Source organism: Ursus maritimus, unplaced genomic scaffold (genome assembly GCF_017311325.1).
Source record: "Ursus maritimus isolate PB19 unplaced genomic scaffold, ASM1731132v1 scaffold_35, whole genome shotgun sequence".
Lineage (NCBI taxonomy): Eukaryota > Metazoa > Chordata > Mammalia > Carnivora > Ursidae > Ursus > Ursus maritimus.
The window spans coordinates 11211474-11231208 of record NW_024426119.1 but is presented as its reverse complement, the minus strand read 5'-3'; the positions used below and the strand labels follow the sequence as shown (position 1 = coordinate 11231208).

Here is a 19735-nt window from a genome sequence, read left to right as displayed (position 1 = left end):
CTGGCCAATGATGACTTGAAGACTGAAGGTGCAACCAAACCCAGCATGCCCTTGGGTTCCGCCTTGACTCTTGTTAAAAATGGGACCGAGTAGGAATTGCTTTCCATTACCTTTTTTTTTTAATTGAGATATAACTCACATACCATAGTATTCATCGATGTAAAGTGCACACTTTAGTGGTTTTTAGTATATTCACACAAAGCTTTACAACCATCTCCTCCATCTGACTTGAGAATATTTTCATCCCCCCAAAGAGAACCCTGTACCCATTGGCAGTCCTTCCCTCATTCCTGACCCCTCTGCTCCCAGCCACAGACAAACATTGATAAACTTAGTCTTTATGGATTTGCCTGTTCTGGACATTTAATATAAATGAAATCATACATTATGTAACCTTTGTGTCTAGCTCCTTTGATTAGCATAATGTTTTCAAGATTCATCCATGTTGTGCCACGTATGCGTATTTTATTCCTTTTTATGACTGATTTTCCACTGGATGGCTATGCCAGATTTTGTTTACCCATCAGTTGATGGACATTTGGACTGTTTCCACTTTTTGGCTGTTATATAAGTAATATTGCTGTGAACTGCCACGTCCATGGTTTTGTGGAGCCATATGTTTTCAGTTCTCTTGGGTATATATCTAAATTCATCAACTCTTTTTTTTTTTTTTAAAGATTTTATTTATTTATGTGACAGAGACAGCCAGCGAGAGAGGGAACACAGCAGGGGGAGTGGGAGAGGAAGAAGCAGGCTCATAGCGGAGGAGCCCGATGTGGGACTCGATCCCGGTACGCCGAGATCACGCCCTGAGCCGAAGGCAGGCGCTTTAACGACTGCGCCACCCAGGCGCCCCTCATCAACTCTTTTAAATAACGATAAATGCCTTTAAAATTTTTCTTTCTGAATATAATAGAAATCTAAGAGAAGGGCTATCCTCTCCCCTTCCTGGCAATAAAAAATAACCAGCTCTTGCTAGAGACTTTAAGCCTCTCAGACCATTCCTCCGACCTCGGTGACTCCTTAGCACCTCAGGGTTTCCCAGATGAAAAGCTCCAGTGGTTGATCTCAAGGTAGTCCACATACCAGCTGGAAGCACAGTTTTATTTGCTTAGGTTTTTAAAGTGCAATATAGTGCCATTTAGGCAAATAAAAATGAACAGCTTTGTGAAGGCTAGCCAAGTAGGAGAGCAAACTGTAGGATGTTTCATGAAGGGTAACTGTGGCTTTTAACTTCAAAATGCAAACTTGACTGAAATGCGGTGGCTTTAAGGGGTGAACGTGGCAGTGGAAGGTACCAGGCAGCAGGTTTGGGAGGGAGAAACCTTAAGAGCAATACTGATACTTAAATTTCAAAAGATTTATTGATTTTCCTTTTGGTTGTGTTCTTAGCATTTGCCCCAAATATTTTATTTTGAAAAATTTCAGCTATGCAGAGAAGTTGGCAAATTAGTACAAAGATTACTCATACTTTTTATCAAACATTTTGCCACATTTGCTGTATCTCTCTGTATATTATTATGTTCCATTAAAATGAACTCTTTGAGGGGTGCCTGGGTGGCTCGGTCAGTTAAGTGGACAACTCTTGATTTTGGCTCAAGTCAGGAGATCAAGCCCCGTGTCAGGCTCCATGGAGCCTGCTTGAGATTCTCTCTCTCCCTCTCCCTCTGCCCCCTGCCCGCCCCTCGTGTGCACATGCACGTGGTCTCTCTTTCTCTCTCTCTCAAAAATAAATAAATAAAAAGAAAATGAACTCCTAAAAAATAAGTACAGACCTCATAAAGTTTTTTATGCCTCGGGAAAGGACATTCTAGCTGACTGCAATACCGTTACCATTCCTGAAAAGATTCACACGAATTCCATAACATACAATCCATTTCCATTTTCTGTAACTGTAATGTCCTTTACAGCTGCATTTTTATGTCCAGAATCCAATCCAAGATTCACTTGCTGCATTTGGTTGTTAGGTGGTTATGCTGAGTACTTGACAAATAGTGGTCATAAGCAGGACTCCAAAGGAGCTTGTGTAGAACGGCTATCCCAACAGAGTTTGATCTGGATAAGATTCCCTTGGATGTGGCCTTTGAATTTTTTCAATTTGAGATATGATAATAATTTCATATAAATTTAAATAGTTAAGAAATTGCCCCATTATGGAGCGTTCACTATGCGGTAGGCATTGTGCTGGCCTCAAGAATCTGACGTAGGAAAGGCAGACGCACCTATGAGCGAATCAGAGCGATACAGGGACAAGATACAGGAGAGAAATAAGCACGAGGTACGAAAGAAAGCCACCCAAAGAAGGTGGATTCTTGAAAAACCAATCATCGGAAGTTAGCAGTTCAAATGAGGTAGAAGTGCGTATTTGCCAGGGCATAGAAGGCTAAAATAGCATGTCTTCTGGAAACTTGAAGTTGTTTAATATGTGGAATTTAGTATTGGAGTGTAGAGTGGGATAGATGGAATGTGTAGGCCCTTTTATGCTGTTAGCGGGCAGGCACAAAGGGACCAGAAAGGGTTTAAAGTTGTGGCAGGAGGGAATACAGTTTACTGACGGGAGTGTCGGCTACAGCGAATAGGGTAGGGCGTGCACACTGGCGCGACTTCTTGGCTGGAAGCCAGAGAGCAGCTGCTGTGGGTGCTGGTCCAGGGAACAGGTGGTGAGGACCTTAGCTAACCAAGGCAATGGCAGAGGGAATAGAAAAAAGGAGGATGCGTTTGAGAGCCACTGGTGAGAAGACCTCAAGGCTTATTGAATGTAGATGGAGGATGTCCAAAATGACGGCCCAGTTTCTCCCCGGGGTAGGTGGGTGGGTTGTGGTGCCAAGGTGGAGAATATAGGAGGAAGAAAGTGGCATGTTGCAGGGAGGGGTAGATAAGGAAGAAAATGAGTTAGACTTTGAAATTGTTGCGTTTGGAAGTCCCGTGAGCTGATCTAGGTCGATTACTTCTGGAGAACTGCGAGGGGTGTGAGCTGGAGACAACCCAGGGGATGCTGAGAGCAACGGCGTGGACAAGGCAGCCTGCCGAGCGCTGAGGGCGTCAAAGCGAGGTGAAGCTGCGCAGAGAAGAACGTCCCCAGGAAACAGGAGGGGCAGAGGGGGAGGATCTGGTCCCAATGGGTTCTGAGAGAAGCGGTTGCAGGGATGGGGAGGGGGGACCCAGGAAGTGCGTCCTGGGGCCCAGAGGGGAGGAGCACTCTTCCAGGTTAGATTTTTCCAGTTTGCAATTAAACTAAAGCCCAGAGTCCTTTCAATTTTAGGCCTTCAGCCTTAAGCAAACATCTATAATTCTCTCTTATGTGAAAATAAGGTGTGAAGAAAGAAATAAAGTTAAAATCACATTCCATATGACCGGAAACTGGCGTGAGGTCTAGTGAAAATACTCGTTCATCATTTTTTTCCCCCTTGAGAAGCTTGCCTCACAGTTCAGTTGAGACTTTCTGGTAGAGAGTAAAATTACAGGCTCTGGAATCAGACTGCTCTGCCGCTTCACTTATGTTGCTTTGGACAAGCCTCAGATTCCTCAACGATAAAGAGCTGGGTTAGTTTTTACCCGCTTAGGTTAGTTGTGAAAATTACGTGAGGCAGTAAAGTACCAAGACTGGTATTTCACGGGGACAGCACTAGTTGTTCAAAAAGTGTTCCCTCCTTCTCCTTCTCCTCCTCCTCCTTCTCCTCTCCTCCTCCTCCTCCTCCTCCTCCTCCTCCTCCTCCTCCTCCTTCTTCTTCTTCTTCTTCTTCTTTTTTGTTTAATTATTATCTCTGTAAAGTGGAAGGGTCTTAATGTATTTAAAATTATATTCTCCTGTAGGTGGGAACATGCCTGTTTGCAATTCACACATCCCTCCCTCCAGTGACTGGCCACCTTGGGTGCACAGCGCCCCAGTTACAAACCTTGGTGAGCGCACAAACACGCCCATAGATAAATACATCTCACCTGGGCTCTCTCCTACACAAATACCTAGCTAGAGATAAAAACCCCTACATCTATGCCCACATAGATGAACCACATCCAGAAAACACATAAGAACAAAAATATTTATATTTATATAATATAAAGGCACATCCTTAGAGACAACAAATGTGTGTATTTTAATAATCACTATATTCACGCAAGTACATTACCTATATTTTCACACTCAAAGTGATGATATGGGGTTTGAAAAAGAAGGCAGGGGGAGCTGAGTGCATGTACCCAAGAGAGCTATAGAAATCAAATTCGTTTTTCTGGTCATCGGCCCTTATAATATCTTTTCCCCATGCGTGGAAAGTTGTCTCAGGTAATTATGCCATTTTTCTCTAGAAACCAGAGTTTTGTGTTTGGTTTCGATGGTGTTTTATTCCATCATTTGCCCGTGTGCATACGACTTAGCTTTAAAATAAGAATTAGAATAAAATTAAGGAAAACCCCCAATTTTAAAACTCTTGCAGACTTGCAGAAAGTTGCTAAAACCAACTTTCTCATTCCCTTGGCATGACTTACAATACATATATAATAAAGTACTGCTTATTTGGAGAGTGGGCATGCTGTTTAAAAAATTAAACTTCACTTTTTTGTATTTACATCAAGTAGATGTGATTTTTCCTTTCCATAGCTGTGTGTAATTGTGAAGTTGATACTATTCCTCGATGTTTGTTAAGGCTATGTTGCCTCGGGAAAGTTAGCCTGACTTATTTTCTAATACCTTTGCTTATCTGAATTTTCCTTATCCACATAAATGGAGAAATGGATCTGTACCACAAGGCAAACGGGGCCTGTTGTTTGCTTCTTATTTGGAGACAAGTTCATTGAGTCAACCACTGAGCATTTCTCAGATTTTAAGTGTTTCAGATTTTTTTGAAGTGGCACCATTTATTTTATTTTGTTTTTAAGATTTTATTTATTGGTCAGAGAGAGAGAGCGCGCGTGCGCACAAGCAGGGGGAGCAGCAGGCAGAGGGAGAAGCGGGCTCCCCGCTGAGCAGAGAGCCAGCCCTGGGGTTGATTCCAGGACCCCGGGATCATGACCTGAGCTGAAGGCAGACATTTAATTGACTGAGCCACCCAGGCGTCCCGGCCCCATATACTTTTACAATTATTTTTTAAATTAAGGTATCGTTTGGATATAATAAAATAGGTCTTAATGGTTCAGTTAGAAGAGGTTTGATCATTGTACACGTCCATGAAGGCATCATGCGAAAGAAGCTACTGAACATTTCTATCACCCCAGAAAGTTCTCTTGCGGCACTTTTTATTTATTTATTTATATGTATGTATTATTTATTATTTTATTTTCTATTTGTTTTTTTATTAACAAGCAAAATAATATTTAAAAAAGCAACAACGCAAGACCAACCACCTTCAAGTGGTTGGAACAGCGATGAGTCAAACTGCTGCTGGAGTTCCCGGATGTCGCCGGGCCCGCGCTCTCTCGCTGCGAGGCAGGACGCAGGCGCGTGACTGTGCGTTTAGGTGCGTACGTGACCAAGACACGCCAGAGAGATGGGAACCCCCGGAGAAGACAAAGCATGCGGCGCTTTTCCTCAGGCGATCCCACAGCGCTCTGCCCTCTTCGTCTGGATCCTCTGCGGTCCCTGTTCGAGCGGAGCTTGTGACAGTCCCAAATCGCTCCTTCCTCTTTTTCCGCTTCTCATCATCTTCAGGCTTTCTGGAGATGATGCCAACCAAATCTTCGAGCTCTTCTCTTCAGCTGATCCGGGTTAACCATAGTCTTCGCGTCCCATGACAGGCCTTTGAATTGAACTGAAGAAATCCGGGCAGCCTTCCTACTCTCCAAGCTCGCTGGTACGGAACCGTCGGCTCTCTCCTGCAGCCTCTCCGCCTGTGGTATCTCAGAAGTCATTCTGACCCCCTTCTTCTCTGCTGCCACCTCAGCAGCCGTCTCGGGGTTCATCCTCTTGGACAGGTGGTTCTTCCCGTTTCACCTCCACTACGTCTTCATCTGCCTCCTCCTCAGCGTGCGCTTCCAGATATGCCGGGAGCATGCTGGTGAGATCTTGTCTTACTCCCTTGGTCTCCAAACCACGAGCAAGACATTCTGCTTTAGTTCGGCAGCTTGCAGTTCCACCATCTCCGCTGCCATCTTGTTACCCCTCCAGTCCCCCCTTTTGTGGCACTTTTTAAATTAAAACCCACGGAACTGGGGCACCTGAAGGGCTCAGTGGGTAAAGCATCTGAGGCTTGATTTTGGCTCAGGTCATGATCTCAGGTTTACGGGATCGGGCTCTGTGTTCAGCAGGGAGTCTGCTCAAGATTCTCTCTCTCCCTCTGCCCCTCTAGCCGCATGCTCTGTCCTCCATCTCTCTCTCTCTCTATATATGTATATATAATATAAATAAATAAATAAAATTTTTTTAAAGATTTTATTTATTTATTTGACAGAGATAGAGACAGCCAGCGAGAGAGGGAACACAAGCAGGGGGAGTGGGAGAGGAAGAAGCAGGCTCATAGCGGAGGAGCCTGATGTGGGGCTCGATCCCAGAACGCTGGAATCACACCCTGAGCCGAAGGCAGACGCTTAACGACTGCGCCACCCAGGCGCCCCTAAATAAATAAATCTTTGAAAAACCCCCACCAAACTGTACACTCAAAAAGGGTGAATTTTATGGTATATGAATTATTGCCTCCCCCTTCAAAAACAAAAAAGAATCCACTCCACATTAACTTGTGATCTTACCTCAAGAAATAAGGCAGGTTGACGTATTTTTTTCCCACCATATGAGGTAATCCCTTACCCTATAAATTACATTTGATTTGCTTTTTTTTCTGGAAACAAGAAATTGGACGTTGCTGAAGATTGTAAGAAACACACTAACAAGGTCCCTTGGACCAGGGCTTCTAGTTCAGTCTGTCCCTGCAGGGGCAACAAATAGGCTTCCCTACGTGCAGAGACCTGGGAGCAGAGTCCGGGCGCCGGGTTTACCTAGTGTCTAAGCGACACAAACATTACCCCCCACAGAGGAAGGGCCCCGGGGTACAAGAGTTACCATAGCAACAAGACTATGCTGGCAGTAAATCCTCTCCGGGGCCAGGCTGTAACCAAGTGAAGCAGAAGTTAGGTTGACTTCACAGCTGGGTTGGCATATGCTTCCCCGACTGCGCTGCCACGGGTGTGTGTGAGAGCTCGGCCCGAGAGCCCGGAACCCGCCATGTCACCGGATCCAGTCCTGCACCAGCAATCTGCCTCATTCTCTCAGTAGAACAGTGGTTCTCAGCTGTACATCAGAATCTCCTGGAAGGCGTGTTAAATGTGGATTGCTGGGCCCTAAGCCCAGAATTTCTGCTCTGGTGTATCCAGGGTGGGACCCAAGCACCTGGGTGTCTAACACGTTCCCGGGTGAGGCTGGTGGTGCTGGTCCGGGTGCCACACTTTGAGCGTGGTGTCGAAGCTCTTTGCTCCTTGTAACATTTGGTAACTCGTGGGGAATTCTGCCAGGGGCTGAGCCATGTGGAACTCTTGCTCTCAGGAGAGCAGGTCAAGCCAGGCCTGGAAGACCCGGGTGGGAACGCCTCTCCCAGCAGGGCTGCGCTGGCCGCCTGCTCGGTCACACTGGTCTGCCACTTAACCCGAGGAGCAGTGCATTTATCAGGCGTGTGGGTAGATGCTTGTGCCTTTGAGAACGTCCTCATTTCTTTGCAGAGGTGACACCACTGACCACCCTTATCAGGACCGATGGTAGCGGTTCCTCCAGGGACAATTGAATCGCATGTTACTGTGGCTGCCCGGCTGACACAGTGGGCCAGGAGCAAACAGACAGGTTCTGACTCCAGGTTCTGCCAGTCAAGAGCTGGGTGAATGGGACAAGCTTCCTAACTTCTCGGAACCTTGTTTTGCAAAGGGAGATTCATCTCAGGAGTAGGCCTGTGTGGCAGGTTAATATTTAGAAACGTTTTCACTGTGCTATTACATGGCTGCCTCATTTCCTCATTGATCTGCTCCCCTCCAGTTGTAAGCAGGGAGCATTGCTTGCCTCAGGGGGAGGGCTGCAGGTGCGAGCACCCACCTACTCCCAGGGCAGTCAGTTCCACTGGCAGCAACGGCATCACCTGGGACTGTGCCCCAGGCTGACTCAGTCTGAATCTCTGGGGTAGGGAAGGCCCAGGAGTCTGTGTTTTAACACATAACCCTTCAGGTTATTACACACAGCTAAAGTTTGAGAAGTTCTGGTCTAGAACAAAGAAGTTTCCATGAAGATCAGGCTTCAAAATCCATAGCCAAGGGGCGCCTGGGTGTCGTAGTTGGCCAAGCCTCTGACTCTGAGTTTTGGCTCAGGTCATGATCTCAGGGGTGTGAGATGGAGCCCTGCGTTGGGCTCTGCAGAGCAGCGAAGAGTCTGCTTGAGATTCTCTCCCTCTCCCTCTGCCCCTCCCCCATAAATGAATGAATGAATGGATGAATGAATGAATGAATGAATACATCTTTAAAAAAATCCAGAGCTGAGACCACAGCCCGCAAGCCAGGGTGCGTATATGTGCGACATGCTAGGAGAGAAAGGGTGTTTCTTTGGCGGTACAAAGCTTGAGAAACAGCACAGAGCTTATGTCCTAAGCCATGGAGTCAGGAAGAATTTGTGAGGGTGTAGTAGCTATCTGTACATCCAAAAGGAAAACCAATTTGATTGGCAGGAAGGAGAGAGAATGAGAGGGGGTGAGATTAGATTATTTGAGGGCCCGTGGTATTCCCAGCCCCCTTCTCAAAGACCCTCAGGAGGCCTGGCTTGCAAAGGCTTAGGAGGCTGGTCAGACCCTCCCCGGAGCTTAAAGGAAGAGGCAGACAGGAGTTAACAGTCAGAGGCACACAACCTGGGGAGAAAAGTCAAGACTGAGAAGCCATCATAGGGCCACTGGCACCCCATGTTACTGAGGGAGTAGACATGGAGAGAAGCCAGTCAGGAGAGAGAAAGCGAGCTGAGCAGAAAGCCAGAAAGAAGCCACGCTGACGAGACAGCCCCTGTCCAGCGCCAATAGGACCATTAGCATGAGCCAAGAGCCCTGAAAAGCCCTGAGGGTGGCTCAGACGCAAAGCCTCCAAGGGAACAGGCATCAGCCATCTCCCGATGGTTGACAGTTTGGTCTCTGAGCCTCAGCTGGCTAGTCCCAGGGTCACTTCTCCAGGCCTGCCCTGGCCCTCGCCCTGCGCTGCCCCTGCCCAAGTTTCCATCTGGGGGCATCCCCTGTGGACCTTTGGCTCTAGAGGAGCTGGCACTGAGGAGGGCGTCCCCTCCGGTCCTGCGGCTGGAGAAGGGGCCTGGGAGGGGTCTGGGCTGCACTGCCCTGCACTGTTGGGCAATCTGGGCGTGTCCCGAGGTTCCTGGAAAGTTGGCTCATTTCCTCCTCCGTGAGGTCAGTTTCAGTTTAAGCTGCTTTGCATAAAAAAACAAAAATCCTCTTTCCTCTTGACCGGAAAACATGGAGCCTGAGTTGGCATTGAGTAAGGATGGGGCAGTGAGAAGACTCGGGTTTTCCTCTTGTTCTTCAGGACCGGGGGAGGGGGAGAGTCACTCAACCAGGCAAGGTGTGCCTGGAATCTTGCTAAGCAAACTCTGGAACATGGTCCGTAATCGTTGGTGGATTAATGGGCAAACCTCTTCCTCAAACCTTGTCTGACTCCTGCGCAGACCTGCCTCCCTGCACTGCCACAATCCTGTGGCCCTTTTCTTCAGAAACCTTATCGCAGTGTCATTGTATGTGGATTTGGGAAATTAAGTTCTTCCCCCACCAAAGTGGAGCTCCGTGAGGAGCTGGGTGTTTTGCTTGCCGTGGACTCACTAGCAGCTGGCATGTGCCTGGCACACAGCAGGCATTCGTCATATATATTTGTTCAATAAATGAGTACTTAAAATGCCCAAGGTTAAGTATGCCAAAGGTCAATTATGGCATGAGTCTTTGCAAAAAGATTCGTCACTGGGCTTCATCATTCCGAAAACATTTGAGGAGCACCTGCCACGTGCCCTGTCCTGCGCTAGGTAACACGGGGAGGGCCTACACAAGGGTGAAGAAAACAGGATCTCTACCCATAAGAGTAAGGGCAGGCTGGGGGTGAGACCCATCTTGTGCTGTGGCTGCTCTCATGCCTTCCTCTGTTGTCCTCCTGTAAACAAAGCTGTTTCCCCTATGGCCGTGGTGGGGTGAAGCCATGAGGCACATCCTAGCCCCCAAGATTAGAAGACCAGACTCTGAGTGATGGCTTCTCACAGTCGGGCAGAAGTGAATCACGACTTGGAACTAGAGAGGCAGGAAGTCCAGCATCGGGAGAGATCTCAGAGATGGTCCGAGTCTGTTGTCCCTGGACCCTCCAGGTAGGAGCCCAAGGGACTGTGTGAATTCGGGAAGCCCCAAGCTTGCTGTATCGAAGAGCTGCCCCCCAAGTGCTGTGGTACAGATCAGATGAGATCGTGCTGCCAGCACCTCTGTGAGGAACAAGGGGCTCGGGGCCCCCAGCAAATGAGGGCAGTGTCCTGTAGACTCCGTATGCCTATGCCATGCTGCCAGTTTCCATCCCACCGGGCCCTGGGCCCCTAAGAGGGTTCTGGGGCAAGGTCATGCTCCCAATTAGGCAAGATGCCGAGGTCACTGTCTGCTTTCAGTATTTGTTCCCTGAGTCACCGCCTGGGCTTGAGAAGGGAAAAAACCCAGCTTGCTGCCTGCAGCCGCACGGCCTGGCGCCGCTAGCTCTGGGGATCCTCACGGTGCCTTGGAACCTACAAGTGCAGGGGCTCCAGTGGCTGCTGAGTCTGAGTTGTCAGACGGTGGGCCCAGGAGCCCTCTCCCCACTCTACCGGGACGTGTGGGGGTGTGTTTCCATCACTCTGGCCTGCAGCCCACCAGCCATCACCAGGGCACTCACATCAGCTATCTTCAGTGTGACCCACAGATCTTGGCTCCTTCATACTGAAAGCTGGGTGGCGGGCAGCCTGGAGAACTCATGCCCCCCTGCCCCCACATGGAAACCATGGAATTTCCCCAGTAAGTTGTCTTTGGCAACTCCAGTGCTACAGGAAGGTCAGAACTGGTGAGACATCGAGTGAATGCCAGGGAGGAAGTGCCAGCCCCGCCTACATCGTCTGGGGCCCCTCCCACGGGGACAAGAAAGCTCCGTGTCTGGAGGAACAGGACCCTGACCCAACCAGGAGCATCTCCACTGCAGGTGGGTCTCCCCTTACACACCGGGCGCTGGACTCCCTCATTTCAGCAGGAGTTCCCAGTGCTGTCTGCACATCAGAACCCCCGGTGCCCAGGCTGCACCCCACATCAATTACATCAGAACCTCTCGGTGGGACCAGGGTGGGCACCCGTGCTCTTCAAAGCTCTCCAGGTGCTTGCGGCAGGCAGACGATGTTGCAGGTCATGAATTAAGAAAACACTTATACCAGAGCTTTATGTTTGGGCATGTGGCATTTGGGGGCAGCCTGGGCTCAGGTCCTGCCCCCATGACTTACTAGTTATGCCATTGCAAGTCTTCCCACTTGTGAAAGCCTCAGTCTCCTCATCTGTGTAGTGGGCATAATAATAAAAGTGCTTATGTCGTAAAGCTGACAAAGGAATAAATGCACTCACCTGCTTACACCAGGTCAGTCAGGCCAGTCATTTCCTTCCAACTAGTCTTCTTCCCTGCCTCTCTGTACCCCCAAACTGTAAATTCCTGAGTCTACTCCAGCTTTTGAGTTTCTAGTACCCTGTTCAGTGCTTTGCACGTAACAGTCCTCAATAAATATGGGTTGAATCAATGAGCTGGAACGGGATTCTTGTGTAACATTGACACTGGCTTCCTAATTTAGCTCTGGAATAAATCCAGGGTCCATATACAGATTTTGTTTAGCCATTTATTCCTTTTTTTTTTTTTTGAGTGTCTACTATGTGCCAGGCTCTAAGAATTTGAAGATAAAGACACAAGTGCTGTCACTGAGGAGCTGAGAGTCTAGTGAGAACACAGATTCATGGGCTTGTGTTTTCTTTATTATGCTATAAAGGTGGCACGGATGTCCTCCCAGTACCCTGGGGGGGAGCAGGGGGAAAGGGGACATGTCTGCACGGAGGATGGGACATGACCTTTGAGCTGGGTCTAATGAGAAGGAGCTTGCTCTATGGAGAGGCAGGGAAGGGCATTAAAGGCAGGGGGAACAAAGTCAGGGAGGCCTGGAGGGTGTGGTGTAGACTGAGGATGTTTTGCTATGAGAGGAGAGAGCTTGGGGTCGGGACTGGTGGGAGGTGAGGCTGGACGAGCAGGTTGCAGCCCGAATGGCCGAATGGCCGAGGCTTGAGGGCTGGGCTCAGAGGCCGGAGCTTTACCCTGTCAGGCAGGGAGGGCGCAGCCATGTTGGGAGCCGGGGAGGTAAACAGAGCACACCTGTGCTTGGTTTCTTTCTTTAAAGCCACCAGGCAGCCACTCCTTCCTCCGGTGAGTCCTGAGGCTGGCTGTCCCTGCAGCCCCTCCTCCTGTCCCGGCCTGGGAGAGGCCTGCCGGGTGGGGCTAAGCTTTGCCCCCACTTCTGGGTCGGAAGGTCAGATGAAGGACAGCGGGTGTGCAAGAGGGTGTAGGTGGGGCAGCCATGATTCCTGAGCGTTTCTATTTGGTGGAGGCAAACTTTCGGGGTCAGACCAGCTGGAAACGCCGGGGCGGCCTCGTGGAAGGGGCCCTGGGCTGGCTGGGAGTCGGGACGCTGCCCTTTCCGTTTGTTTGAAAGCACGACTCTGCCCTTACCGGCTCTGGGACCTTGGACACTTGATGCCCTTCAGTTTCGCCCGCTGTGAAACGCAGGGCGCGGGCCAGGTGATCTTCCAGCTCTGATTCTGTGGCAAGAGGGAGCTCAGGAGCAGCTTGGGATTTGGGGGATAAGCAGCTGCAGGTGGGAACTTTCAGACAGAACGAAGCCTCCTCCAGAGCGGGCGGGAGGCTTCTGAGAGCGGGTGGGAGCCAAGGCTCACCTCTGCTGCTGGGAGACTGGCCTCAGCGCCCGGACCCGGACTGCACGCCGGGGAGTGGAGTTCCCGGCCAGGCCCAGCAGACGGGAGCCCAGATGCTGGGGTGAGGCTGCCCAGGGCAAAGTGCTAGAATGCAGCTGGGGTCCAACTGCTCCAGCCCCTGTGGGGGTTCCCCTCCCTTCCCAGCCGCCTCTCTGTCCCTCAGCAAAGCGTAGCTCGGGAGTTAAGCCCAGGGGCAGATACCAGGCTCCAGGGGGTTAGGGAGGTGGGGGATAGTGGAAGGTCAGCCAGGACCCTGGGCCGAGAGCCTGAGGAAAGCGGGGCTGGGCAGCGGGTCGCTTCCCCTCCCCTCGGCTGCCACACCTCGCTGGGCCTCCGGGGGACCAGCCCTGCCTCCTGCTTAGTCATAGTCGCGGTGAAGTCCTCAGGTTCACACGCATCCTTGTTTTGAGAAATATTTCCTTATACCTTTATTAGCATGAAGCTCCACCATTTTTCTGAAAACATAATAGTAAGATAAACTTCATAGTTTTTTAAAATGCAAACACCGTTTTAGGCATGGAGGGATTAAAAGACCGGGTGGGCATTCGCACAGCAAGCACTTACTGAGAGTTGACAGCGCTGAGTCCCGAGCTCACTGTGGGCTCTGCACTCTCACGGGAGTGAAAGCAGGATCTCGTGCAACCAGCTGGAAGGTTCCGGGAAGACTCTGAGAGGGGAGGGGCCCCTGAGCTGAGACCTGGACAGCTAGAGGGATTTGGCCAACTGAAGGAGAGAGGCATTTCGGGAAAAGAAGCTGCGTAGGCAGAAGGCAGAGACGCGATTGTGGCAGGAGCAGACAGGGGACGTGGAAACGTTTCTTTTCCTGCACTCACAACAACATTCAACTATCCGTATACGTCTCTTTTCTATCTGTACCCCTGCGAGACCACAAGCTCCAGGAGAGGGAGTGGCGCGTGTTAGATTCTCTGCAGAATTCCCGCGTCCCGCACAACGCCTAGCACAGAGCAAGGGGTCGAGGAAACCGGTATTACGGAACAAGTAAATGGGAAATAATTCTCACGTTAATGTGAGATCAAGCCAGAAAGGGCTGTGAAGCTGTGCTAATGAGTTTGGATGTTATCTTGGTGGCAATAGGGAGCCACTGAAGGTTTTAAATAGGGGAACGACTTGGTCAGCGGTCAGGAATCCCTTTTTGGCTTTGCCTGGAGAATGGCTGGAGACAGAGGCCAAGTGGCAGAGGCTGGTGCCCTGAATCCAGCCACGGCTGTGGAGGTGAGGGGACTGCCCAGCCTTGAGAGGTCAGGGAGGCTAGGAGCACGTGGACATTAGGAGTGAGGGAGACTGAGGTGGCCGGCGGGGTGCCCAGACTGGCAGAGGTTTACCACGGAAGTCCCGTAAGACTGCGCACACGCCATCACCATCCTTACCTCCAGGCATTGTTATGATTTATGATGTCTTTATGTGACTCTCCGCTAAGTAGGCCGTGAGCCCTGGGGAGCCAGGAGCTGGCTCTAGTCACCTTCGCATCCCTCGTGCCTGACACAGTGCCCAGCACGCAGCACTCCTCGGTGGGTGTTTAATGGATGAAATTCTGACTGGAAATTGTACGTACAACTCTAAGGGTGGTATTACTATTTAATAAACACAGTGTGATGGGCATCTTTTAAAACATGGGGCACATGCAAGAAAAAGACATTTCAGTTTGGGGAGCAGTGTTTGGCGGCCTGGGAGGCAGGCTGGGGAAGGAAGAGGGATGTGGGAGGCGCGATGGGGGGGTGCTCCCTGGGCGGTGAGGCCTGCTGAGCAAGGAAGGCCTTCTAGGTTTGGCAGCTGACACTCAGTGCTGCCTCTCCCTGAGATGGGAGCCTGTGGGGAGCGGCAGGTTTGGAGGACTAGGCGATACGTTTGGGTATCTGTGGGACATCCGGTTCATGACGGATATTGGTTGGGGGGTTGGGGGGGGCGCCTGGATACCTCAGGCGGTTAAGCATCTACTTGATGGCAGCTCAGGTCTTGATCTCAGGGTCATGAGTTCAAGCCCCGCACTGACTCCACGCTGGGTGTGGAGCCTACTTAAAAAAGAAAAGAAAGAAATCAGGTGTCTCCAGCCATGGCAGGTTCTGGAAAGAACAAGAGTGTGGCTAGATGTGGAAAGGAGGGCCGAGATGCCCCAGAGAAAAGGACTTTTAAGGAGGGGACTGAGGGATGAGTGAGGGCTGGAGAAGCACCAGCAGCTCCTCCCTCAGCACGGGGGGGGGGGGGGGGCTGTGACTTCCTCTTGTCCCCACCACCCTCCTCATTATTATTACCCACTGTTACTGCCAGGGAGAGCCACCAGCTCCGGAGAGCCTTCCCTGAAACCACAGCTCCCCAGGGTTCAACTCCGGTGGGCCGTGCTGGACTCCGTCCTCAACTCTGTAGTCTTTCGTTTCTGCTTATCACCCTCATGACCTCCTCACCCTCCTGAGTTCCTGAGATAGTCCGGGGCACCCCCCCAGGGAGCCAGGCCCTTCCCTGCGGTGCCCTGGGGAGAGTCAAGGATGTTTGCGGGTTCCCTTCCACTTCCTCCCCTTCGGGTCTGGCTGAGAGGACAGTCCGGTCCCAGGCTGGCAGCAGCGGGGGACACCCGGCCAGCTGGCTGTCCCCCATTGCACACCAGCTTCCACAAGCTGTTGGGGGGGTACGGTGGGGTGCCAGCAAATGTCTAACAGGCACTTGGGGCAAAAAGCCCTGATGGGTGGCATTTATTGATTTCTGTGGTGTAACTATTCCCGCTGTGACCAATTTCAGGCTACTAACATGACACGGCTGAATGCAGAATTGGGACGAGACGTGCAGTGTAGAGCACACGGTATCACACTTTCCTGTAATACTCCCGCCACGCAGACACGGTAGGTGGAGATAGTCTCAAGAGCGTGTATAATTACAACCTATAATTAAGTAGGAAATGAGGAATTTTGAGTATTTATTGCTTTTTAAAATTTTTTTTAATTTTCTTGTAAGTTTTTATAATTTAATTTTTAAAATAATGGCTGTTTAACAACTGGTTTGCCACATTCCTTAGCTCTGGGAGGCAGTACAGACTGGCCCCAGCAAACCCCTAAGTGCTACCTGGGCCAGGAGGAAAGGGGGAGACTCCAAACGCCAAATTTTAGGGGATGACATTTCCACCAATGTGGATCTCCTCCGGCATCCTCTCCCTTGGGCGCCGTGAGTCTGGGTGGCAGGTGATGGGCAGTGAGCCTCAGCGTCCCTGTTTATAGTAAGACCCAGAGGGAGCAGAGCCTCAGCACCCTTCCCACCTGCAGACGTGTGCTTTCCTGGTCCTGGACCCCCGGGCCCTGTGCTTACCCAGAGCCCGGTCTCGGGACTCCTACCCTGGCAGCCCAGAGCCAGAAAGTTTGAGTGACGCAATGCCCTCTGTTTTTGAAGATGTGAAATCTCATGAAGGCTGGGACTTCCACATTGGGGATGATGGGGCAAGCCTGCTTTCTGAGCAATGAAGAAAACAAAAGAGAATAGAGCCTTTTGTGTGTTTATTATGGGCTGCAATGCAAGGTGGGTAGTGCTGGGTCTGACTGGCTGTGGGACGGAAGAGAGCTTCAGGGCTGCTAACTCAACCTGGGCTCACTTCGCCAACAGCGAGAATGAAAAGCACCGGTGAGATCACTGGACACATTCTGAAGGTGTCAGTCTTTGCCCTAGGTCTTGGTGACATCAGAGGTGATGACACGCAACAGTCTTGGCCACCCCAGGAAATGAGGCGACTCTCTAGCCTGATGCTCCTTGTTCCTGTCAGTGACTATTGTGGAGGCTGAAGGAAAGGGGTCACCTACCACATCCCAAATATGTCTCAGTCCCTGGTTGATGTCTTTCACTTGGCTAAAGGTGCCTTCCCCGTGTCCAAAATCACAGCTCATCACCAGGCGCCCTCCTAGCTCCCTCTCGGAGGAGCTGCTCTGCTTACTAGTAGTGCTTCTGCCTTCTCGCTGGGGCCTTCCTTTGGGTGTGGGGTTTATATGCTCTGCTTTTTAAGCTCAGGAAGGCTGGGACCTTGTCATTCACTCATTCATTCATTCATTCATTCACTCACTCACTTATTCATTCACTGGGAGGGAGGTTGGGGAGGAGAAGGAAGATGGAAGGTCTCTCCAAGACGGAGTGTGGGCAGCTCGAGGGGGAGCCTCCACTCTGAGTGCAGGCAGAGTGGGCCGGCCCCTCATCACCTTCGAGGCCTCACGGTTCAAACAGGTTCACCCTACAAACGCAGTTTCCATCACAGCGAGTGGGCTCGTTTCCCACCAGGTTTCTGAGACCCATCACGGCAGTTTTCAGCAATCATAAGATATAACTAATGGAAAAAAAAAAAAAAAGGAATAAGGGAGAGGAGGTGGAGAAATCTCTCTACGCCTTCACCAATCCCAGTCCTGCTGTCCTCTCAGACCCTGTGCTAGCGGGTACCTGCCTTCTGTAAAGAGTGAGACAGTATCCGAATGCCGTGCATGGTACTTATTCTTTTTTTTTTTTCTGCCTGCAGGTTACTCTCAGAGGGTATTTCCAGGATTTGGCTTGGTGCTCCCCTGCCTGAGGACAGCCTCACCCCTGCTTTTCTGCCTTCTGGTAAAGACATTTTCATTCCTTTATTCTGAGCAGAAAAGATTAATGTGTTGTTCCCTTCAAAAAACCCAGTCCTATCTGTATTCCATGTAGCTGCATAATAGTTTAAACTTTGATTTCTCACCCATTAATGTTGCTTACTTGTAAAATATCTTGGGAGATTTAGCTGAAATTCAGGCATAGTCCGTGGAAGGCTCAGATGTGGGACTAGGTTGCCATCTACTGGTCACTTCTGAGTAGGACAAAATGGAACTTGCATTGAGCTGCCTGTTCACATAGGTGAAAATGAGTTGACTTGAAAGTTAAAAGGTGGAAAAGATGCGTGCAACAACAGGTGTAACTAACAAAGGATTTGCGTCAGAGTCTGTAAAGAACTCTTAAAAATTAATATAAAGAATACAGTAGAAAAATGAGCAAGAGGGGTGCCTGGGTGGCTCAGTTGTGTAAGCATCTGACTCTTGGTTTCAGCTCGGGTGGTGATCTCAGGGTCCTGGGATCAAGCCCCGAGACAGCCTCTGTGCTCAGCATGGAGTCTGCTTGTCCCTCTCCCTCTGCTCCTCCCCCTGCTCGCACTTTCTATCTCACTCTCTCTGTATCTGTCTCTCTCTCAAGTAAATACATACATACATACATACATGTGTATCTTAAAAAGAGAAAATCGAGCAAGAGACTTTTAAGGGGGTACTTCATGAAAGAGGATATCCAATGGACAATAGATTTATGAAAGATGGTCAACTTCTTATATCTTAGTCTCTTGGGGGAGGAGAGAGGTGGAGAAAGGCCCAAGTATAGTGGAAGACTGAATATGTTTAAAAAAAAAAAAAAAAAATCTCCCGAGTAATTCAGATTTTACCCACTAGGGGGGGAAATTCACCGCAGTTTGCATCAGGGAGATGCAAATTAAAACCACAATGAACTACCACCACATCCCTCCATAATAGTTAAAACGGAAAGGCTAACAATACTGAATTGGGCAAAAACGTGGGGCAACAGGTACTCTCACACACTGCTGGAGAAAATGCAAACGGACACAACTTTGAAAAATTGTTCAACGTTATCTAAAAAAAGTTGAACATTGACATACCCTAGAACACAGCAACCCGACTCCTTGGTATATAGCCAACACGAACGTGTGTACATGGACGGGAAGAGGCGTGCAGGATTGCTTATAACAGCATTATTGGTAGTAGCCAAAAACTGGAAACCCCAAATGTCCATGAAAAATAGCCTGGATAAATAAATTGTGATATTTCAATGCAATGGGATCCCTAACAACAAAACAACAACCACAAAAACAAACAAAAAACTGGGCTTGAAAGGAAGTGAGACATAAAATAATGCGTACTTTATGATACTAGCTTATACCGTAGATGTCAGGATAATGGTGACCTCAGGCATGGAGGGTGGAGCGGGGATTGGGACCCAGCTTCAGAAGGCCTTCTGGGTTTGGTAATAGGTTTCTTCACCTGCGTGCTTATAGGAGAGTGTTGACTTAGTGATAAATTATCTTTGATTTGAGCACTTGAAAATATATTTAACACTTCAGTTATGAAGTTAAAAAGTAAAAATTCTAAAGTGGAAGTGTAGGGTGGGGTGCTTAACCAGGAACCTCGGTTGAGGCAAGAGTGTGGAAAGGAGACACCAGAAACTCAGGACAGGACAGACATAGGTGTTGGCTGTAAAACAATCCCCAGCCTATTCTGATTCTACCCTCTAGGGGATCTGCCCCCCACCCCACCCCCAGTCCTTTCCCCATGAGAATTCTGGCCTTAGGCAAGCATTCTGTTTTGACGTTTTTTTCTTTTGAATTCTTTCTGTGGGGAAAATGTCTACAGATGGAATCATTTGGTCAAAGGGTACAGCTATTTCAATGTCTTGTTTCATAAATTTTGCCAGAATGTCCTCCAGGACAACTTCTAGCAGCCCAGCATCGCCCCGAAGGGCATGTTTCCTCAGGCCTTCCAACAGCAGATTTTGAAAACAGGGTTGGTCTGTCAGGAGGTGAGTGGATAAAGAAACTGTGGTACCTCGAGACCATGGAATGTATTCGATGCTAAAAGAAATGAGCTCTCAGGCCATGAAGAGACATAGAGGAAACTGGAATACACATGACTCAATGAAAGAAACCAATCTGAGAAGTCAACATACTGTATGACTCCAACGGTGTGATGTTCTGGAAAAGGCTGAACTAG

At 49.6% G+C, this 19735-nt stretch overlaps 2 long non-coding RNA genes and 1 pseudogene across 2 annotated transcripts; 1 reads left to right on the top strand and 2 right to left on the bottom strand.

Moving 5' to 3' along the window:
* Positions 1-5299: 5299 nt before the first annotated feature.
* On the bottom strand, positions 5300-6272 carry LOC103656582 (annotated as a pseudogene).
* Positions 6273-6499: 227 nt separating this feature from the next.
* Positions 6500-18036, top strand: LOC121100210. The gene is made up of 3 exons (XR_005831946.1): positions 6500-11148; positions 15717-15817; positions 17464-18036. It is a non-coding gene; the product is annotated as an uncharacterized LOC121100210 (long non-coding RNA).
* On the bottom strand, positions 11848-12795 carry LOC121100211. The gene is made up of 2 exons (XR_005831947.1): positions 12703-12795; positions 11848-12567 (listed from the first exon to the last, which is right to left on the bottom strand). It is a non-coding gene; the product is annotated as an uncharacterized LOC121100211 (long non-coding RNA).
* Positions 18037-19735: the final 1699 nt, after the last annotated feature.